The 24,889-nt window shown below is 38.3% G+C and overlaps 2 non-coding genes across 2 annotated transcripts; one reads left to right on the forward strand and one right to left on the reverse strand.

The window, feature by feature from the left end:
* Positions 1-6,390: 6,390 nt before the first annotated feature.
* On the forward strand, positions 6,391-6,497 carry LOC128282078 (small nucleolar RNA R71). Its single transcript, XR_008272361.1, has one exon. It is a non-coding gene; the product is annotated as a small nucleolar RNA R71 (small nucleolar RNA).
* An 8,935-nt stretch (positions 6,498-15,432) lies between these two features.
* On the reverse strand, positions 15,433-15,539 carry LOC128281485 (small nucleolar RNA R71). Its single transcript, XR_008271703.1, has one exon. It is a non-coding gene; the product is annotated as a small nucleolar RNA R71 (small nucleolar RNA).
* Between the last annotated feature and the right edge of the window lie 9,350 nt (positions 15,540-24,889).

Consider the following 24,889-nt stretch of genomic DNA (forward strand, 5'->3'; position numbering starts at 1 on the left):
GATGGCGCCTTACGAGGCCTTGTACGGCGTAAATGCCGTACACCATTGTTTTGGACCGAGCTCGGTGAGAGCAAAATTTTCGAGTGGATTTGATTAAAGATCTTTGAATGAAAGTAAGAGTAATCCGTGAAAATCAAGATAGCCTCCGATCGTCGAAGTCGACGCGGATCTCAAACGAAAAGACATTGAGTATCGGTGGGAGATAAAGTGTTTCTTAAAGTTTCGCCTTGGAAAAAGATACTCGATTTGGGCGCAAGGGCAAATTGAGTCCGAGGTTCATCGGGCCATATGAGATATCCGAACGAGTCGGTCCGATTATGTATCGTCGATTTTGCCCCGAACTTGAAAAGATTCACGACGTCTTTCATGTTTCGATGCTTCGACGCTATAGATCTGATCCGTCGACGTAATTAGTCCATCGGAGGTTGAAATTCAAGCCGATATGAGTTATGAAGAAGAACCGATTCGTATCCTAGCTCGTGAAGTGAAGGAGTTGCGAAACAAAAGGGTTCATTGGTGAAGGTGTTATGGCTCAAACACGGGATAGAAGAAGCTACTTGGGAACCCGAGAACTCGATGAAAGAGCGATACCCAAATCTATTTACCGTAAGATTTTCGGGACGAAAATTTCGTAAGTGGGGAGAGTTGTGACACCTTAAACGACCCTAGTCGGAATGTGGTTTCGGGACCACAAAACCGAGGTATAAAAATAATTTAATATTTATTTTATTGCCTATAATATGTGTTAACTCATGTGTGACATTTTGATGTTTTGATTTAGAGTTATAAATGTGAATTTCACTAGAAAGGACCTAGTAGAAAACTTTGGAAGTATGATGGGGAATGTGTAATGACTAATTAAAGCATGCATGCAAAACAATGGCCTTGCATGTCAAATATCCCTCTTTTATAAGAGGTGGCGGCCATGACAATGAGGATGGGCAAAACATGTCATAGACATGTTTTGTTGGTGCATTAGGGAGAAAAGAAATAAACAAATAAGCATGGGTAATAAAGAATGAAAAAAAATGTGTGTGAGTGAACCCCTATTGCCGTGTATTGAAGAAAAGAAAAGAAAAAAATTGATCATCCTTTCATTCTCTCTTGACCGAAAATCCTAAGGAAGAAGAGGGAATTTTGCTTCATGTTTGGTTTGGAAGAGGATTAGGAAGGGTTTGGCTATACTTGCATCAAGATTAAGGTATGTTTGAGGTTGTGCCATGAGATTCATGCATGTTTTAGTTACTAGCTTGATGTTCTTATTAGCCCATGGTTCAAATCTTTGTTATACCATGGGGATGGCATTTGGCCAAGGTGGATTTTGTGTTAATGCCATTGCATGTTAAATATGAAGCTTGTTAATGGTATATGTGATGGGGATTGATGGCTCTTGGACTTTCTTTTTAGTATTTTGAGTAAGACATTAAGTTCTTTGCTTAATCATGACCAAAATTATGGTGTTGTGATGTATTCGGTCATGGTATATCCATAAGTATGATTCATGCATGTTGCATGGTAGGTAAGATTTGAGCTTTGGATATGTGTTTATATTTGGATATAAACAACTTGAGATTCGCCCTTGCACCTACATGAATATGTGTTTGCACATGATGAATTGGTATGACATATATACTATTTCAAGGTGTATATTTACTTGTGATGATGTTTTGGTTATGTAGTAAATGAGAGATGTGTATTGAGCTACAATACGAATCGTTAGTTAGTAAAATGTATGCTGTTTTTTTGTGTGGTATTAGTGTAAAATTGGCCTCAACATAGACATGCATATTCGCCAAATGAAGTAGATTGGTGTGCATGTATTCGGTTAGAGGCAACCGTATTGAAGCCTTATCTTGGCTTAGATAATTGACTAAATGGGTAATAAGTGAGGATAGTTGCCAAATATACAAACATACATATGCATGTGTAATTGAATTATGAATGTTTAGCAAGATGGTTAAACTAGTTGATTTATTGATTAAGCTCAAGGAGTTAAAGAAGGAGAATCAAGCAAGGGAAAGACGAAGGTCATCGAGTAGCCGACTTGGATTGTTTTACCCAACACAAGGTAAGTCACTAAGCATATAATTTGTATTGATTTGAATAGACATAATGTCTATGTAATTATGCCGAAAGGAATGATGAATTTATATACATGTGTGTATGTGGTGATGGAAATATTGAATGGAAGGAAAAGAGGTGAGATGTATTGAGTTGTTGATTTCGGCACTAAGTGTGCGGGTATAAACATTTGTGATCATGAGAATGGCACTAAGTGTGCGGGTTTAAAACTTGTACAAGACTAAGTGTGCGAGTTTGATCATGTAGCACTAAGTGTGCGAGTTGATTATATAGCACTAAGTGTGCGGGCTCACTATATGCTTTTGAATCACTATTGACACTGAGTGTGCGACACTATTGAGTTGATCACGGACAGCGGATCGGGTAAGTACCTTGAGTTCATGGCTAATAGGCGCTATGTTTATATTTGGGGTCGAGCTTGGTAAGTTTGAACCTATGTGACAATGTAAATTGAAGTCACGTACATAAGAATTATCGCGGAATGAGTGAAAGGTCATGTAGATGTATGGTTGAATCGAAGGTCTAAGGAACTATGGTATAGTTCGGTTTGAATGGAGTAATTAGCCTCGCTCCATTTTGTTTCCTCTTGCGATAATGTTATTAATGGTTGTTAGTGCATTGCTTATGACTTCATCGAGTTATATACTCATTCGGTGTTTGCTTGTCACCTATTTTAGGTTTCTTGGACTCGACTTTTTGCGTATTCGGGACCGTCATCAAGTCATCACACCGCTAACAACTTTTGGTATTTTCTTCGTAGTTGGTCTTGGAGTACATTTCGGCATGTATAGGCTATTATGTTTTGTTTGAACTTGGTATGTAAAATTTTGAATAGCCATGCGAAAATGGCTTATAAATGTTTTGAGCATAATGTTATAATCATTTGGCATGTATATGCTCATTAAGAAGCACGAATGTTTGGCGATGACCAGCCATTAGAATGGGTCATCATGATTATATTTTGGACTATATATGTAAAAGGGTGGTTGAATCATAGAAACTATGTGTTAGAGAAAGTCTACCCTAGAAATAGATGCTGGCAGCAATAAAGTGACATGGATGTGAAAATCACTAAAAATAGTAGGAATAGAATTAAATAGTGAATAAATTATGTAAATGAACCTTGATGAATCCATTTTCATATGGAAGAAACGAAACGGTCATATGAGTTGTATGTTAAAAGATATTTGGGTTTTCGTGAAACAGGGCCAGAACGGTTTCTGGATTCCCTGTTCCGACTTTGAAAATTCATTATAAATTAACCAGAGATAATTAGGAGTCATACCATATATGTATAAGTTCCTCTTTGAGTCTAGTTTCTATAGAAATAAACGGCATCAGTATTGAAGCCCTTCACAGGGATTTATTCGAGTTGTAACGCACGAAGGTCAGTGTAGTCGACCCCTGTAACATGGGAGACTTTAACTAATAAACTGTACTAATTGGCTCGACCAAAAATTCTAGAAAAAATATGTAGATGGACATATGAGTCTAGTTTCAGGGAAAAATTATGAAACTGATTTTCGAGTTGTAAAACTCAAGTTATGATTTTTGAAGCCACTAGTACACAGATTGGCAGCTTGTCTGGGAAATTCTCAATAAGTGGTTTGAAGTCTGTTAACACCTCGTGTTCGACTCCGGCGACGGTCTCGGGTTCGGGGTGTTACAGGGCCGTGTGGAGTTGCAGTGGCTAGGGTTAGGGTTTTTGAATGGAGAAGACAATGAATAGTGCAACCTATTTATAAATCTTAGGACACATAGCCATGGGACACGCCCGTGTGCCCCAATTTTAGCCCGTGTGTTTCTCGTTTTTCCTATTTTGGCGCATCTGAAATTTGACACACGCCCGTGTGCATCGAGCATGTTGGTTCCCACGGTCGTGTCGCACGACCGTGTCTAGTTCGTTCGCTTCTCCCACGCCCGTGTGTTCTACCCCACGCCCGTGGACACTTGACAGGTTCGACCACGGGTGTTCGACACGGGCGTGTCACACGCCCTCACTGTTTTAATAGGTTCGTCCATGGTTCCTCCACACGGGCGTATCGCACGCCCATGTTGTTTTGGCAGGCTCGACCACGACCATGTCGCACGACCGTGGCATTTTATCATAGCCCGTGTTGGGGAAATCTTTTGTCCTATTTTCACACGGCCTTAAGCACGCCCATGTGATTGGTCGTGTCTCTGTGGAAACACCTGTATTCAAAATTTCTATTAGTAGGTTAGGAGTTAAATATCAGAATTTAAAGAAATTAATAATATTAGTGCTCGGGTTGCCTCCCGAGAAGCGTTTATTTATATTCTAAGCTCAACTTACCTCTCCGTTGATTTATCATGGTGGTTTGAGGAGTTCATACTCCTTGTTCCTGCTGTTAATTTTAAAATAAGGTTTTAAACGGGTGTTGTTTACCTTAAAAGTGTCAAACTTGGGATGACTCACCTCAACCATACCGAATGGGAAAATACTGAGTACCATAAGAGGGAATTCTTCATTTGGTGTGGTAGTGACAATGTGAGGGTCAACGGCATCTAGTAAGACTATATCGCCAACCTTAAGTTGATTAGGAGAGGTATCAGGCTTGTTTTTGCGCAGTTTCGGTTTATCATATGTTTTCGGTTTGTGTTCTTGCCATTCATCTGACTCCTCTATCCGTAGTCTTCGTTCTTTATGGACGTCTTTGTTTTCTACTTGATAATAGTGCACTGCCTCCGTTGTCTCTGTCCGAGGAGGTTCCTGCAAGAACGATTGAATATTAGTTGTATCATCGACAAGTTTCATAGCGTTATCTTAAGTCTTAGAAGTTTTGACTGAATCGCGTGCTTGGAGTGTTACTGTGTCGTCTCCTACACGAAGTGTTAGCTCTCCTGTTCCTACATTAATAATGTTTCTGGAAATTGCTAAAAAGGGTCGTCCTAAAATTAAAGGTACCTCGTTATCCTCATCCATGTCTAAGACGACAAAGTCTACTGGGTAAATAAATTTATCAATCTTAACGAGAACGTCTTCAATAATACCCTTAGGAAATCTAACTGTTTTGTCAACCAATTGTATGCTCATCCTAGTCTGTTTGGGTTTACCAAGACCTAGACGTTTAAACATTTTATACGGCATAACATTTATACTTGCCCCTAGATCAGCTAAAGCATTATTCACAGATAAACTACCAATTAAGCAAGGAATTGTAAAAACTCCCTAGATCTTTCAATTTGTTAGGTAGCTCATTCTTTAGAATAGCTGAGCGGACTGCATTGAGCTCCACATGCGATGTAGCATCTAATTTCCTTTTATTGCTCAGAAGTTCCCTTAAGAATTTTGCTGAGTTGGGCATCTACGAAAGAACTTCAATAAAGGGTAAGTTAATATGTAATTTCTTTAAGAGTTTGACAAACTTACCGAATTGTTCTTCTATTTTGTCTTTCATCATCGCTTTAGGATATGGCACACGAGGTTCATGATTCGTACTTACCTGTTTAGGATCATCATTGCTTACCTCTTCTCGACCTTTGTTCATCGCGTTGTCTTGCTATAATTCTGGCTCAGGTGTAACGAATCCTTCCTTATTTTGAGTGCTAATTGCATTGAGGTGTTCCCTCGGATTAAGTTCAGTATTACTTGGTAGGCTACCTTGTGGTCGTTCGGAGATTAATTTGGACAGCTGGCCTATCTGAGTTTCGAGTCCTTGGATCGATGCTTGTTGATTCTTAAGTGCTGTCTCGGTATTTTGGAAACGGGTTTCTGACACCGATATGAATTTAGAAAGCATCTCTTCAAGGTTTGGTTTCTTCTTTTATTGATAAGGTGGTTGTTGAAAACCTTGAGGATTTTGTGGCTTTTGATTCCCTTGACCACTCCAGGAGAAATTTGGGTGGTTCCTCCAACCTACATTATAAGTATTACTGTATGGGTTATTTTGAGATCTAAAGTTATTGTTACCCATATAGTTGAATTGTTCCTCTTCGATTGTGAGATTGAAGGATTGTTATTCTGTATGCACACCTCCTCCGTTTGAGTCACACCTCATTATTGGATGTACCTGCATAGAACCAAGAAAATTATCAATCTTTTTATTGAGAAGTTCTACCTGATTTGACAACATAGTAACTGAGTCGACGTTATAAACGTCAGCTGTTTTCATTGGCTTTGTCCTCATAACTTGTCACTGATAGTTATTCAGTGACATCTCCTCTATAAATTCATAGGCATCTTCTGGTGTTTTATTGTTGATGGTTCCGCCAGTAGCTGCGTCAATCATTTGTCTTGTCGAGGGATTCACACCATTGTGGAACGTTTGAACTTGCAGCCAAAGCGGTAACCCATGGTGAGGGCACCTTCTCAGTAAGTCCTTGTATCTCTCCAATGCATCGTAAAGTGTTTCTAAATCCATCTGTACAAAAGAAGAGATATCATTACGCAATTTAGCCGTTTTAGCCGGTGGAAAATATTTTAGTAAAAATTTCTCGATCATTTGCTCCCACGTAATGATAGACCCTCGTGGTAATGAGTTTAACCACTGTTTAGCTTTGTTTCTCAGTGAGAAGGGAAATAACCGAAGACGGATGGCATCATCAGAAATGCCATTGATTTTGAATGTATTGCAAAATTCCAGGAAATTTGCTAAGTGAGTGTTGGGATCTTCATCCTGCAAATCATCAAACTGAACAAACTGCTATATCATCTGAATAGTGTTAGGTTTTAATTCAAAATTATTCGTAGCAATAGCAGGTCTAACTATACTTGATTCAGTTCCTGTTAAAGAGGGTTTAGCATAGTCATACATAGTACGTGGAGCAGGATTTTAATTAGCTGCAATTGCAGGAGAAAGCTGATTGTCTTGGTTTTTATCCATCTCGTTGATTGGAGGTTGAGTATTGTCTTCTTGTTCGTTTTCTATGTATCGTAAACTATGCCTTATTTCTCTTTGATTTCTACGAACTGTTCGATCGATTTCTTCGTCAAAAAGTAAGGGTCCTGACGGGTTTCTTCTAGTCATAAACTATAAAAACCTGCCAAGAGAAAGAAAAAGTAAATTAATAAATAGTAAAATTAAATTAAATTAAATTAAATTGCAAGAAAAATAAATGGCTAAAGTAATAAAAATTTACTGTTCCTAATATTTTAGATCCCCAGCAACGACGCCAAAAACTTGATCGCGTGATTCGTAACAAGTAATAAATATTTATATTGAAGATCAAACCTAGACTAACTATTATCACAACAAAAAGGCAAGCGCACCTATCGAACAATAGTATAGTAATGGCAAGACCGGGATATCGTACCCAAGGGAACCAAAAGTACTAGTAATAACTATCTCTTTATTATCTAGCCTAAGAATAAAAGGGTTTGTTTTAATTAACTAATTATCTAAACTAAGAATGCACAGAGAAAATAATTGGGGAATTGCTTTTGGGAAAATCGATTGACTTGAGACAATACCTAAGGAAAAATCCACCTAGACTTTACTTGTTATTCTGGCTCCGAACCGGACGATTTATTCACTTAACTTGTTCCGTAGAGATCCCTAAGTTATGTTATTATCCCTATTCAAGACTAATAACGTCTAATCCCTAGATTGAATAATCGAGACTTTTCTGTAATTAACACTCTAGGGTTGCATTAACTCGATCTATGGATCCCCTTATTAGGTTTCACCCTAATTCGGCAAAATCTTGTCACCCTATTTTTAGGCCGCAATCAACACCGCTTAATTATGGCAAATGTACTCTTAGACAGGGTCTATTCCTCCTCTGAATAAGAGCGTGTCTTGAATTAGTATCCTGGGATATCAAAACAAGAATTAAGAACACATAATTAAGAACAAGTTAAATATTTATCATACGATTCAGAAAATAATAACAAGATTCGTCTTAGGTTTCATTCCCCTTAGGTATTTAGGGGATTTAGTTCATAACTAAATAGGAAAACATCTCAGAAGAATAAAGAATACAAAACATAAAGAAAACCCAAAACTCTTGAAGGGAAATTGAGGAGAGATCTTCAGTCTTGATGATGAATCAAGCTTCTGCGATGGATCAATCGCCTTCTTTAGGGTAATTCCTTACCCTCCTTCTCCGTCTCTCCTTTTCTCCTCCTCTAGTGCGTATTTATAGGCTTTGGAATGCCTAAAAACCCTCAAAATTGGCCTTTTCCAAATTGGACTCAACTTGGGCTCGGCAGGGACACGCCCGTGTTTGATTACTTCAGGCTATGTTCGAGCCTGCCAAATTGACACGACCATGTGGTCTGCCCGTGTGAGAAGGTCCAGGTCCTGTTCATTTCGTTCTTTGGCCCATTTTCTCTATTTTTGGCCCGTTTCTCGTTCCTTTCACTTCCTATGCTCTCCTCAGTATAAAATATGAAATTAAAGCATTAAGAGCATCGAATTCGCTAATTCTGCTGAGAAATCATCCATAAAATGCATTAAACATGGGGTAAAAATATGTATAATTTACGGTTTGTCATATGACTTGACGGTAAATGGATAATCCATCGAGATTTTTGAGGTACTCAATGGGATTAACATGAGATATAAAAATGAAAATGTTGAATGATGAGCTCATCAACACAATTTTTATGATGAAACATTGTGGGACTAACTCGATGTTTGAGTGTATGTGATAGGAGGCTATCCTATATTTGTTGCATTGGTTGCCTAACATGATTGTATTTAAATTAATTAGTAAGTTTACTTTCCAGTTATTTGGGCTAACTAAGCATGTAAATGCTTAGCCCTCTCTTTTCCCTATCTTACAGAGCTTAAGGACTCGTAGAGATTGGAAGACAATTGGAGAATCAACACACTATCAACTTGTCTAGCTTTGGTAAATAGATACTTTTATTTTGTTCAATGGCATGTATAAGGCTTCTGTTTATTTTTTCATATGTGTCATTTGATTTGCCAATATGAAGGCTTATAAAGGTGTTCATATTCACTTGTATAAGGCCTTGGGACATGGCTCATTTTGATGTAGGTTATGACCTACAAATTGTGCATGGTTTTGTTCAAATGTTCTTGTGATGATTGAAAATGATGTACCACAATTAGACACAGATAATGTGATCAAAACACATGGAATGGTTAGGTTAAAATTGGCAATAAGTTAAGGTAATGAGCCATTCTTAAATGTTCTATAATACATAGAAATCCTTAATACAAAAGGGAATAACCTAGCATGTATAAAACTGATGAGATGAGGTTTACATGCAATGAGATATATCAAGGTTGTTTAAGAGTATAATTAGACCATGTTAAATGTTATTGAAACTTATAAGTATGTACGGATGTTAGAGGGTGACCAAAGGCTTGGAAAATAACCCAACAAGGTCCATATGGGTAGACCCACGGATGTGCGTCTAGGCTGTGTGTGACACACGGATACCCCATGGGAGTGTGGTACGGCCGTGTGTCCCCTACACCTAGAAATTTTTAAGTCAGAATGCATGGTAGTAAACACACGGGTAGAGACACGGCCGTGTGTTTCAACCGTGTGGAGGGCACGACCCAGCACACGGGCGTGTGCCTTGGCCGTGTGCCCCTAAATGCATGCTGATGTCATAAATAGAATGCTCGAGTTTTTGGACAAGGCGACAACACGAGCATGTCTAGGCCGTGTGAAGGACACGGGCCATGGACACGGGAGGGTGGTAGGCCGTGTGAAAACCCTTGTAGGTTCGAAATAAGAAATAAATTCAATTAATTCTACATGGGTTAGGGATACGGGCGTGTCCCAAAGCACACGGGCGTGTGCATTGTCTCCGCACGGGCGTGTGAAACTTAACCTAGAAAATTTTCTTAGGCTCTCAGCTTAGTCCCGGACCATTCCCATTGTATGTTCTGGGCCTTGTAGGCCCATAGCAGGGACATTAAGATGTTGTTTGATGGGTTTTAAATTAGAACAAAATTTTATAACTAGTATTTTTTCGAAAGTGTCCGAGTATGTGTCTGGTAACGCCTCATACCTGGTCCCAGTCTTGGGTATGGGTAAGGGGTGTTACAGGCATAACTCAAAATCATCATCAAAATTAGAAATTGAGACATGGGCTTGATAGATTACTAAGCAACGATCACAAAAATGTAGAAATTATCAAAAACCGAATCAAAACCATACCTTAATGAAACTTGAAAGTAGCTGAATATCAAAACACAAGAACGTTAGCTTTTCTTTCTTCAATTTCATCTAAAATGATGAATATAATGACTAATTTGATGTTTTTTTTTAATTATATTAACATAATATTGTAATTACTAATTTAACCTTGGTTAAAACATTATAAAATCACATATATTAAGGCCATTAATGTCCACTCATAAGTTCAATGGTCTAATTGCAACATAAGGACCTCTCATTTAAAAAGACATAGCAAATAGGCACACTTAACATATGGCAAGCAACTTTTACATTTTATGCGATTAGGTCCTTTTATCAAATTGAGCATACAAACGATTAAATTTTCATACTAAACTTTCACACATGCTTAACCACATACTGTAAACACAGAAAATAATATTTAAATAATTTTCTGACTCGGATTTGTGGTCCCAAAACCACTATTCCAACTAGGGTCTAAACCGGGCTGTTACAACTCTCCCCGCTTAAGGATTTTTTTCCTCGAAAATCTTACCATTAAATAGGTCAGATATTGCTGTCTCATAGCATCTTCAAGCTCCAACATAGCCTCTTTAACACCATGTCAATGCCACCTTACTTTTGCTATCGGAATTTTCGTATTTCGCAGTTCCTTAACCTCGCGAGCCAAAATACGGATCGGTTCTTCTTCATAGGGAATTTCTTTCTCAGAAGGAGAAATCACATGCGAGGGATCAGATTTATATCGTCGAAGCATTAATACATGAAATACATTGTGAATCTTTTACAATTCTGGTGGCAATAACAACCTATATGCAGCTGATTCGATACGCTCTATGATTTCATACGGTTCGATGAACCTCGGACTCAATTTGCCTTTTCTACCAAACCGAAGCACTTTCTTCCACGGAGACACTTTCAAAAATAATTTATCGCCAATCTCAAATTCAATGTCTTTTCTTTTCAGATCTGCATAAGATTTCTAACGATCAGAAGCTGCTTTCAAACTATCTCGAATTACTTTCACTTTCTGTTCGGTTTCTTTTATCAAATCAACCCCATGAATCTTACTTTCACTGAGCTCTGTCTAATACAAATGTGTACGGTATTTGAGACCATATAAAGCTTCATATGGTGCCATTTTGATGCTCGATTGAAAACTATTATTATAAGAAAATTCAATCAAAGGTAAGTATTGTTCCCACGTACTTTCAAACTCAAGAATGCAACATCTTAACATATCCTCGAGTATCTGAATAATCCGCTCAGATTGACCATCCATCTGCGGGTGAAAAGCAGTACTAAAATCTAATTTCGTACCTAAAGCCTCTTGTAGTTTCTTCCAAAATCGCGATGTGAATCTCGGGTCTCTATCTGACACAATAGAAAATAGCAACCTGTGCAATCTCACAATTTGAAAAATGTACAACTCAGCAAGCTTATCAAGGGAATAATCTGTGCGAACTGGAATAAAATGAGCTGATTTCATCAATTGGTCCACTACAACCCACATCGCATCTTTCTTTCTCAGAGATAATGGCAAACCCGAAACAAAATCCATCGTTATTCTATCCCATTTCCATTCCGGAATCATAATCGGTTGTAACAAACTACATGGCACCTGATGTTCATCTTTAACTTGCTGACAGATCAAACATTTCGAAACAAATTCAAAGATTTCATGCTTCATACCAGGCTACCAATAAAACTATTTCAAATCATTATACATTTTCTACTCCCCGGATGAATAGATAAACTACTGTTGTGAGCTTCATTCAAAATCATCTGAATCAACTCTGAAGTTCTCGGGACACAAATCCGATCTTGAAATCTCAAACAATCATCTTTATCAATTCAATATTCTGAATCAAAATTCAAATCACACTGAGCTCGTTTCGCTATTATCTTATTATCAACTTTCTAAACTTCAATAACCTGTTGTAAAAACAACGGTCTCGATTTTAATTTGGCTAAAATCGAACCATCATCAGACAGAACCAAATGACCATTCATCGCATGCAATGCAAATAATGATTTTTGACTCAAAGGATCAGCAACAACATTTTCTTTTCCCGGATGATAATCAATAACAAGCTCGTAGTCCCTCAGCAACTCTAGCCATCTTCTCTGTCGCAGATTCAAATCTTTCTGAGTCATTAAATATTTCAAGCTTTTGTGATCGAAATAAACGTAACATTTCTCACTGAATAGATAGTGGCGGAAAATCTTTAAAGAAAACACAATAGCCGCCAATTCCAGATCGTGAATCGGATAATTCTTTTCGTGCGCCTTTAACTATCTTAAAGCATAAGCTATGACTTTGCCTTCCTACATCAAAACGCATCCCAGACTGTTCAACGAAGCATCACTATAAATTACAAATTCTTTACCCGATTTTAGGTGTACTAACACTGGAGCTTCAGTCAATAGAGCTTTCAATTGATCGAAACTTTTCTGACACTTTTCAGACCATTCAAATTTCACATCTTTCTGAAGAAATTTCGTCAACAGAGTCGCAATCATCAAAAAGCCTTTTACGAATCGTCGGTGATAACCAGAAAGTCTCAGAAAACAGCAAACTTCAGAAACATTTCTTGGAGGCTTCCAATCTAAGATAGCTGAAATTTTGCTCAGATCAACTCGGATACCTGATGCTAACACAATATGTCCCAGAAAACCAACTTCGCATAACCAGAACTCATATTTGCTAAACTTCGCATACAACTGCTTATCACGCAAATCTGTAGCACTATTCTCAAATACTCGGCATGTTCAGTTTCATCATAGAATAAATCAAAATGTCATCAATGAATACGATAAAAAATCAATCTAAATACGATCTAAAAATTATGTTCATCAAATCCATAAAAACAGTAGGTGCATTCATTAATCCGAAGGGCATAACTAAAAACTCATAGTGTCCGTACCTCATTCGGAAAGTAGTTTTCAGAATGTCTGAATCTTTTAGTCCCAACTGATAATAACCTGATCTGAGATCTATCTTTGAAAACACAGTAGCTCCTTTCAACTGATCAAACAAATCGTCAATTTTGGGCAGAGGATATTTATTATTGATAGTCACTTTGTTCAACTGACAATAATCAATGCACATTCTCATTGTACCATCTTTCTTTTTCACAAACAAAACAAGAGCACCCCAAGGTGAGAAACTCGGTCTTGCGGATCCTTTATTGGTCAACTCTTACAACTGAGACTTTAATTATTTTAACTCTGTTGGAGCTATTTGATAAACCATAATTTATACATATTTTTACCCCATGCTTAACTCATTTTATGGATGATTTCCTATTCGAATTGGTGAATTCGATGCTCCTAATGCTTTAATTTCATGTTTTATACTTAGGAGAGCATAGGAGAGCAAAAGGAATGAGAAACAGGCCAAAAATGGAGAAAATGGGCCAAAGTACGAAATCAACACGGCCTGGACCTCCTCACACGGGCAGACCACACGGCCGTGTCAATTTGACAGTTTTGAAGCACAATTCACACGGGCGTGTCCCTGCTGAGCCCAAGTTGAGTCCAATTTGGAAAAGACTAATTTTGAGGGCTTTTAGGCATTCCAAAGCCTATAAATACACTCTAGAGGAGAAAGAAAAATAAGGCACAGAATAGGGAGTAAGGAATTACTCCAAGGAAGCCGATTGATCCATCTCAGAAGTCGGATTCACCATCAAGACTGAAGAACTCCCCTCAATTTCCCCTTTAGGAGTTTTGGGTTTTCTTTATGTTTTATATTCTTTATTATTCTGAGATGTTTTCTTATTTAGTTATGAACTAAAACCCCTAAATACCTAAGGGGAATGAAACCTAGGACGAATCTTGTTATCATTTTCTAAATTGTATGATAAATATTTAACATTTTCTTAATTATGTGTTCTTAATTCTTGTTTCGATATCCTAGGATACTGATTCAAGGTAAGCTCTTCTTTAGAGGAGGAATAGACCCTGTCTAAGAGTACATTTGTCATAATTAAGCGGAGTTGATTGCGCGCCTAGACATAGGGTTACAAGATTTTACCGGGTTAGGGTGAAACCTAATAAGAGGATCCATAGATCGAGTTAATGGAACCCTTGGGTGTTAATTAGAGAAAGGTATCAATTATTCAATTTAGAGATTAGACGTTATTAATCTTGAATAGGGATAATAACATAACTTAGGGATCTCTACGGAACAAGTTAAATGAATAAATCGTCCGATTCGGAGCCAGAATAACAAGTCTAGGTGGATTTTTCCTTAGGTATTGTCTTAATTCAATCGATTTTCCCAAAAGCAATTCCCTAATTCCATTCTCTGTGAATACTTAGTTTAGATAATTAGTTAGTTAAGACAAAAACCTCTTTATTCTTAGGCTAGATAATAAAAAGACAGTCATTACTAGTACTTTTAGTTCCTTTGGGTTCAACAATCCGGTCTTCCTAAAACTATACTACTGTTCGATAGGTATATTTGCCTACATCACGATAATAGTTAGTTTCAAGAATGATTAATTATAAATATTTAAAACCTATCACGAAATCACGCGATCAAGTTTTTGGCGCCGTTGTCGGGGAACTAAGATATTAGGAACGCTCAATTTTTATTACTTTAGCCATTTATTTTCATGCAATTTAATTTTTTTATTATTATTACTTATTAATTTACTTTTTCCTTCTCTTGGCAGGTTTTTATAGTTTATGACTAGAAGAAATCCGTCAAGACCACTACTTTTTGACGAAGAAATCAATCGCACAGTTCGCAGAAACCAAAGAGAAATAAAGAGAAGCTTAAGATACACAGAGAACGAGCAAGAGGATGATACTCAACCCCCAACCGTAGAGATGGCTGAAAACCAAGACAATTAGCTACCTCCTGCAATTGCGATTAATCAAAATCCTGCTCCACGCACTATGTATGATTATGCTAAACCTTCTTTAACAGGAACTGAATCGAGCATAGTTAGACCTGCTGTAGCTGCAAATACTTTTGAACTGAAACCTAACACTATTCAAATGATACAGCAACTTGTTTAGTTTGATGGTTTGCAGGATGAGGATCCCAATGCTCATTTAGCCAACTTCTTAGAACTATTTGATACATTTAAAATTAATGGTATTTTTGATGATGCCATTCGTCTTTGGTTATTCCCTTTCTCATTGAGAAACAAAGCTAAACAGTGGTTGAACTCATTACCACGAGGGTCAATTACTACTTGGGAACAAATGACCGAAAAATTTTTACTAAAATATTTTTCGCCGGCTAAAACGGCTAAATTACGTAATGATATCTCTTCTTTTGTGCAGATGGATTTAGAAACACTCTACGATGCATTGGAGAGATACAAGGACCTTTTGAGAAGGTGCCCTAACCATGGGTTACCATTTTGGTTACAGGTTCAAACGTTCCATAATGGCCTGAATCCTTCAACTTGACAAATGGTTGACACAGCTGCTGGTGGAACCATCAATAATAAAACACCTGAATATGCCTATGAGTTTATAGAGGAGATGTCACTTAATAACTATCAGTGGCAAGTCATGACGACAAAGCCAACAAAAATAGCTGGCGTTTATAACGTCGATTCGGTCACCATGCTCTCTAATCAGGTAGAACTCTTGAATAAGAAAATTGATGGTTTTCTTAGTTCTTCACAGGTTCACCCAGTAATGCAGTGCGAAGCAAGTGGAGATGGAACATGGCATTCGGAATACCAACCCTATGCCACAACATGGATAACGAGCAATTAAGTTACATGGGTAATAATCCTCGACCTCAAAACAATCCATATAGTTACACTTACAATGTAGGTTGGAGGAACCACCCCAATTTCTCATGGGGCGGTCAAGGAAATCAAAGACCACAACCACCTCTAGGCTACCAACAACCACCCTACCAACAGGAAAATAAGCCGAACCTTGAAGAGATGCTCTCAAAGTTTAAATCGGTGTCAGAAACTCGTTTCCAGAATACCAAGACAGCACTTAAAAATCAATAAACATCGATCCAAGGGCTCGAAACTCAGATAGGCCAGCTTTCCAAATTAATCTCCGAATGACCACAAGGTAGTTTGCCAAGTAATACCGAACCCAACCCAAGGGAACAGCTCAACGCGATTAATGTTCAAGATGAATAAGGAGTTGTTGAGCCTGAGCCAGAATCGAGGCAAGAAACTGTGGTAAGCAAAGGTCAAGGTGAGGTAGATCACAATAAAAAATAAATGGTTCATATCGAATATAAACCTCATGTGCCATACCCTAACACGACAAGGAAAGACCGCTCAGATGAACAATTTGGTAAATTCCTTAAACTCTTAAAAAAATTACACATTAACTTACCGTTTATTGAAACGCTATCGCAGATGCCAAACGCAATGAAATTTTTAAAGGAGCTTTTAGCAAATAAGCGGAAGTTGGATGAGGCGTCGCATGTGGAGCTAAACGTAGTGTGCTCAGCTATTCTGCAAAATAAGCTACCGAACAAACTAAAAGATCTAGGAAGTTTTACAGTTCCTTACTTAATTTGTAGTTTAGATGTTAATAATGCATTAGCTGATTTAGGGGCTAGTATCAACGTCATGCCTTACAAAATGTTTAAGCAACTAGGTCTCGGGAAACCCAAACAGACTAGGATGAGCATTCAATTAGCAGATAAAACTATAAGATTCCCTAAGGGTATTATTGAAGATGTGCTAGTTAATAAATTTATATTTCCCGTTGATTTCATTGTTCTAGACATAGAGAAGGATAGAAACACTCCTTTAATTCTAGGAAGGCCCTTTTTAGCAACTGCTAAAACAATTATTGATGTTGGCACAGGTGAACTCACACTCCGTGTGGGAGATGAAGCAATCACCCTTCAAGCTTGCAATTCTGGCAACACAATGGAAATTGAAGGTGATCGTCTAAACCATTCTACTAAAGCTGAAAATATGGTGCAACCTTCTTTACAGGAAATGAGTCTGAAGGAAGTACATGAGCCATTCTCAAGCAATAGTAGAGGACCTGTTCATGAAAATCGAAGGCTACAAATCAAGGAGCTAGATGAATGGCGGACCCATAAATCGAGAACACCCGACAAACTAAATCTACGACAGAACAAGCTTAATACCATTCCAAATCAACTTAAGGTTGGAGATAAAGTCTTATTAGATGCTGCCGATTCTCACATTGTCACTACTACACCGAATGAAAAAATCCCTCTTACAGTACTTAGCATTTTTCCATTCGGTAAAGTTGAGGTAAGTCACCCCAAGTTCGGCACTTTTAAGGTAAACAACACCCGTCTAAAACCTTATTTTGATGAGATTGATAGCAGGAATGAGGAGTATAAACTCCTCAAACCACCATGATCATTCAACAGAGAGGTAAGTCGAGCTTAGACTATAAATAAACGCTTCTCAGGAGGCAACCCGAGCACTAACCGTATTAAATTCTTTAAAATTTAGTCTTCAACATCTAACTTACTAACAGAACACTTGAATATAGGTTTTTCACAGAGACACGGCCAAGTACACGGGCGTGCTTAGGGCCGTGTGAAATAGGGCAACGGTTTCTCCAAACATGGGCTACGATAAAACGCCATGGCCGTGCGACATGGCCATGGTCGAGCCTACCAAAACAACACGGGCATGTGACATGCCCGTGTGGAAGAACCGTGGGCGAACCTATTAAAATAGCACCGGCATGCGACACGCCCGTGGCTAGCACCCGTGGTCGAACCTGTTAGATTGACACGGGCGTGGGTCTTCATACACGGGCATGAGAGAAGTGAGCAAGCGAGACACGGCCGTGCGACACGGCCGTGTGCACCCACACACCTAAGGAACACGAGTGTGTAGTAAATGTCAAACGCGCCTAAATTTGAAATTCGCAAATCACACGGGCTGAAATTGGGGAACACGGGCGTGTGACCTGGCCGTGTGCCCCAAAATCTATAAATACCCTACACTATTCACTTTCTTTCCCATTCAAAAACCCTAACCCTAGCCACTCAGGTCCACATGCCCTTCCTGCCACACTCGTGCGCCGCTTCCCACTCCATTTTTTACGCTCAATCTCTCTCCCCTAGCGTTTGTTTACTCCTTTCACTTCTATTTTACTTATTTCTAAAGCTTATTATCAACATAATCTTCATATCTTTTGAACAATTTTTCATTTTCCTCATTATTCTATCATTTAATTTGCATTCTTAGGTTAGTTATCATACATTTCGTGTTAAATTGAGTTATTAGGGAAACCTCATACCCATGACATTACTATGTTTATTCTCATGCTATTACCATGCCAATGCCTATCATTTAATTTTCATTCTTAGGTTAGTTATCATACATTCCGTGTTAAATAGAGATTAGGAAAACCTCATACCCATTACATTACTATTCTCATTCTCATGGTTATTTTGGTTGAGTTTACTTCGTATTAGTAGTTTTGGCTGAAATAGTTAGTTCAAATTTATGCCTTTTTACTTTTTCAAATTCGTTTACCTATTATTATTATTCTTTATGTTACAGGCTTATAATGTCGTCTTCACGAGGAAAGAAGGCCGTTGTCCCTGCTTCGAAGAAGAGGAAGAGAGCGTCCTCTTCTGCGGGTCCAACCACGAAAATTCGTCACCCTCTCCTTCAATTCCCCCGAGGGCCCCAAGAAGAACTTTTTCAAATACATTGGGCCCGACCTTTAATTGCGGGCCACTGCATCAACTGGGCTACCGTAGAACAAGTTCAGTTAGCATATGCGATTCGGGCCCTCTTAACCACCGACCCTTGAGAGCTGTTCTTTGGGATCATCGAACCAACATACATCGAGCTCATGATGAAACTATGTTCAACGTTCCATCTTCAAAATGTAATGACGAACTACAATGATCCCGGCACGGTCCAGTTTCGCCTAGGTGGGTTAGTTCGCCACCTAAGCGTCCCAGAGTTCGGTGCTGCATTGGGTTTATATACGGAGAAATTTAAAGAGAAGAATGAATTACATGCTCTCAACCGCCACATCTATCGTTGTTCTTCACGTTGGGACGCACTAGTACCAGGTGGGGCCACCTACAATCCTAGCCGCTCCAAGGCATCGGCTCTCCCTCCATCTCTGAGGTACCTACACGCCATTTTGGCTCACACGATTATAGGGAGGCGAGAGAACACTGGCGTCATCAACACTCACGATGCCTACTTCTTATAGTGTATGTCACACGGGCACATCATTGACCTTGCCTATTTCATTGCCCTCGCGATTCAGCACCAGACGGAGTGACATAGAAAGAGGGTTATCTCTATTGACCTCTACGTGACTCGATTGACTCGAAACTTCGGGCTCCTCAACACCGCAGCCCAAGAATCATCCCTTACCCTCATCAGCCAGATGTCTCCACAAGGCATCTCGAGCATGCTTAGCATGAGGATGATCGAAAGGCACCGAGGAACCTACCTTCCCCAATATCGTCTCGCCCAATCTACCAAGGAGGAGGCCTAGGAGGACATTCCTGATGATGTCCCTCCACAGCACGAGGACCCACAAACTCAGCCACCACCACCCTCTTATCCAGTTCATGCGGCGGCTTCATATGCTGACATCTCTAAGCGCCTCACTCGAATCAAGCAGCAGTGTTTTCAACTATTTGACAACATTGATACTACTCTACAGTAGATTTGTCAGCACCTCCACATCTCATCGCCAGTCCCACCTCCCACCTCACGAACCATCCAGCGATGAAGATGTTTGAAAACATTTATTTATTATTTTATGTTTTTAATTTTTATTAAAATTACTTTTTACTTTAACTAGATTTTAAGATTTTATTTTTAATTATCAATTTCGATTATTTCTTTATGAGTAATTATTCTTCCTAATATTGTAACACCCCAAACCCGGCCCAGATGTTATTGCCAGATCTGACGTGTCACATGGACTTACGACTTGGTATGCATTCATTGGTTTAAGTGATTGGGGTGGTCTTTGTAAAAACAACGGTTGAATAAAAAGCCAGTTTATCAATCTTTAGGCTATCCATTTGTTGTGCTTGTTGAGTCTTGGAAAATGTTTATTAATTTTGAAAACCCGCAGACCTAACACTAGCAGCTTCGACATAGTACAAATATAATCGAAAATAAAACCATAGCGGAAAAGAAATTTAAATAGCAAATTTTATTACAACTTAAAACCCAAAATTAAATCGAATATAAAATAATAAAATAAACTAACTTAGAAAACCAACTTTGCAGATGATGTGGCCAATCAAATCCTCACAGCCCAAGCCCACTATGGTTGGGGATTTCGCAGAGATGAAAATAAAGGGTGAGTTCGTAAACTCGATGTGTAACATAACCCAACCATAGCCCAAAATAGATCAAACCTCGAGTCAGACTTATCTGGGCCTTGGCCCAATACAGAAATCAGAATGAAACCCATAGACCCATAGCAGATACAGAATAAATATATCATGAATGTAGCAATCCCAACCCGAGCCATCTATAACACCCCGCATCAAATTTTACACCATGTGGGAGACTACTCGATCCACCCAACCGCTACACACCACAGAAATTGCAGCGAGGCTACCAGATATTGTGACAAAGCCACCAGATACAGATATTGTGGCTAGACTACCAGAACAGATATATATATATGTATGGAAACCACCGGATTGCAAATGAGGTCGCCGTAAATTGTGATTGAAACATATATATGTGGCGAGGCCACCTGATTGCAACGAGGCTGCCAGAACGCTTCCTACATCAATATAAACCTATGTCCCATGTAACAGAAATAATATGTCATGGCATACGTATACAGAAACAGAACATCATGCTTTTCAGAAAAAAATAACCCTAGAGGTAAAATCGTAATTTTGCATGCATAAGGGTATTTCAGTAATTATTACCTATTGCTAAGGTTTCATGCTCATTCTAACGTTTACCAAGTAATCAGAAGTACTTACCTCGTCTTTTTACCAAAGTGGACCCGTTGGCCTATTGGCCCATTTTCGACCTATTAAGCCTAAAAATACCGTTGTGCACGAAAATACACACTCTGCACTCTAATCATTATATGTACCATATTCATTAACAACTGTATCACGAGCGCTCGCACGCTCGTGAGTTCACAAAATACCAACATTTCAGTATTTCAGCTTTTACCGATTCAGTCTAAGAGAGGGTGTCGTTTACACACCTGGTTGATGACGATATCTCCCACGCAATAATCCTACAATCGATCACTAACACATTAGACTTACGAATTAACGATAACTAACATAAATCCACATCAACTAACCCAATCATCACACAAGTTAGTCATTTACGCACAAGGGGCAAAATAGTCATTTAACACCCTAGGGGCAAAATGGTAATTTTACCCCACAAGGATATCTCGGTAATTCTACCTTACAGGGGTGTTTCGATAATTCTACCTTACAGGGGTATTTCGGTAATTCTACAACTTATCCACTTGGGCCTATGGACCCATTGGGACCACATGGCCCATTTCATTCATCATGTCCGAAATAGCCGCCCCATTGCTAGAGTAATGAGAAATACACACTGTTAGGAGACTGCAGTTAATCCGCGCCCAAACACTCTTAGCTAACGCCCAACCCAAACGAAAGCACGCCACAAAGCGAAAGGATCACCAAGAAGGGTATGCCTACTCTCCTCATGGTTTGCTCTATTTAAAGCCAACTCTCCATCTACTCTTATGTTAGCTTCCCGATGTGGGATCCTTCCATCACCAGAGTTTAAAACCAACACCAACTCTTGTCGTCCCAACATAGCAAAATAATCAACCTTTGCGTGCCAAGAGATTCGAACCAAAGTTCTCTCACATGCCAATTCACGCCACCACCACTAGGCCATCAACTCATTTGTGTCATAAATTCAACACATTAAACTTTAAAGCGCACCTACTTGCTTCCAGATTTATTGAAAAGAAAAACCAAAATATATTGCAAGAGCCAAGACATGAACCTTGGACCCTTTGCTTCCTCTATGGCGTCACTTCCTTGTCCCCTAAGTGGCGCCACCTTGCCACTACACCACACTCCTTTTTATGTCATCTTTTACCCCTTTACTCTTAAAAGCCCAAACACCAATTGCATCACCTGTTCATAAAATTAAAATTTCGAAGACTACCACGGATTTAACTTAAGTTTGGGCCTTCCAAAGGCCCACTAACCTACTAAAATATATATATTAACCAACCAGAACACACATAAATTTTAAAAATCACAGAAACACAGAAAACCCGAAAATTGGGGCATTACAAATATCCCTTAAAAAGTTTCTGATTTTATCACAATTATATAGAGCTCTTAAGCTCATCATCGCATAAGAACTAAAAACTCCACCGAGAAAGGTTCTCCACGACTGCCATGTCCTGATCGACCACGACCATAGCTACCACTAGATATAATATTTTTTTAGCGTAGGACTTATGGATTAATGAACCTCTACGACCGTTGGAGTATCCTCCTCCACTCTCGAACCGATTACTCTCCAAAACTCCAATCCAAGAATATCATCCATTCTTAATATAGGAAGTTTCACTTCTCTCCTATCTTATTTTTATATTCTAATATCTATCTTTGTACATTGAGGGCAATGTACATCTTAAGTGTGGGGGGTATTTATTTCATTATCAGAAAAATCCCTAAATGACTACCTTTTTCTCTTGAAAAGCTCTCATATCATATTTAGGATAAATTTTGATTGATTTATGATTTTTGTTGATATATCTTGATTTAAAACATAGGCATTTATGCATTGATTGTTTAAACCATAAGACATTAGAGAATCAAGCATGATAAGTTGATTTTTAAGAATTTAAATTTTAGGTTGTTTCCCCAAAGTTTAGGTATTACTTTGAGTTAAAATTTACAAGTTTTAAACAACAAAAAGCTATAATTTTTGTGAGATTTTTGAGCCTTTTGAGCATCTATTAATTCTTTCATGCTCACTTTTATTATTGCTTTGAGTGCGTCAGTATTGAATTGTTATTCTAAAACTTGCTTGATTATGCATGTCGAGACCACACCATTTGATTTGATATGTCAAAATGATTAAGGCACTTAGGATTAACCCACTCATGCCATGAAAAGCCTACCTCCACAATTAACCCCCAGTGAACCCCTTGAGCCTAATAAGCCATTTCTTGTATTACCCTTAATATTAACCCTTAACCCATTATTGTTGAAATCCCCTAAATTAATCCCTATTTTTGTTGAGATTTGAGTTGAATAAATTGCTTAGCTATGTCCTGTTCTTAATAGTTAGTCTAAATATTTAACTTGTTCTTAAAAAAAAAAAAATATGTATACACATTAGTAATTCCATATTCTGAGAAGAAGCTTTGTTGTACGCAAGTGATGATTAACTATTTTTCTAGTTAGGCAATTTTTCAATTCAATCTCAATTCTAACCCTTTCTTTCAGCTTGTGACCACACCCCCTAACCAAGCCTCATTACAACCCTCTAAAGACCTTTTGATTGATGTATCATCTTAAATTATAGTGGTAGGGATTTGATTTTCATGCAAGCCTATGATAATGAATTTTCATTATTGACTATTGAGTGCTTCATTTATTGTCCTTAAAACACCTCGAGTGATTTGAGTGAATCTTTCGTGAGGATATGAAACTCTGTGATATTCTGAATCAAAGGTAATTACTTAAATAAGGAGAGACACCTATGTTTTCAGGAAAAAATGCTCAACTTGGAATGTTTGAAACTTTTATGTTCTCTTAGTTGAATTCTCAATGTATGATTACCTATGAATTATTTTGAGATATTATCGATAGAAATTATAAGTTGAGAAGAATTTATTTTGATTATAAGTTGAGAATTTTGCTTGAGGACAAGCAAATGCTTAAGTGTGGGGGTATTTGATAAACCATAATTTATTACATATTTTTACCCCATGCTTAACGCATTTTAAAGATGATTTCCTATTAGAATTGGTGAATTCGATGCTCCTAATGCTTTAATTTCATGTTTTATACTTAAGAGAGCATAGGAGAGCAAAAGGAACGAGAAACGGGCCAAAAACGGAAAAAATGGCCAAAGTACGAAATCAACACAGCCTGGACCTTCTCACACGGGTAGACCACACGACCTTGTCAATTAGGCAGTTTCGAAACACGATTCACACGGGTGTGTCACACGGGCGTGTCCCTGCCGAGCCCAAGTTGAGTCCAATTCGAAAAATGCTAAATTTTGAGGGCTATTAGGCATTCCAAAGCCTATAAATACACCTTAGAAGAGGAAGAAAAAGGAGGCACAGAATAGGGAGTAAGGAACTACTCCAAGGAAGCCGATTGATCCATCTCAAAAGTCGGATTCACCGTCAAGACTGAAGATCTCCCCTCAATTTCCCCTTCAGGAGTTTTGGGTTTTCTTTATGTTTTGTATTCTTTATTATTCTGAGATATTTTCTTATTTAGTTATGAACTAAAACCCCTAAATACCTAAGGGGAATGAAACCTAAGACGAATCTTGTTATCATTTTCTGAATTGTATGATAAATATTTAACTTGTTCTTAATTATGTGTTCTTAATTCTTGTTTTGATATCCTAGGATACTGATTCAAGGTAAGCTCTTATTCAGAGGAGGAATAGACCCTGTCTAAGAGTACATTTGTCATAACTAAGCGGAGTTGATTGCGCGCCTAGACATAGGGTGACAAGATTTTGCCGGGTTAGGGTGAAACTAATAAATCCATAGATCGAGTTAATGCAAC

Source organism: Gossypium arboreum, chromosome 1, assembly GCF_025698485.1.
Source record: "Gossypium arboreum isolate Shixiya-1 chromosome 1, ASM2569848v2, whole genome shotgun sequence".
In the NCBI taxonomy this organism is placed as follows: Eukaryota; Viridiplantae; Streptophyta; class Magnoliopsida; order Malvales; family Malvaceae; genus Gossypium; species Gossypium arboreum.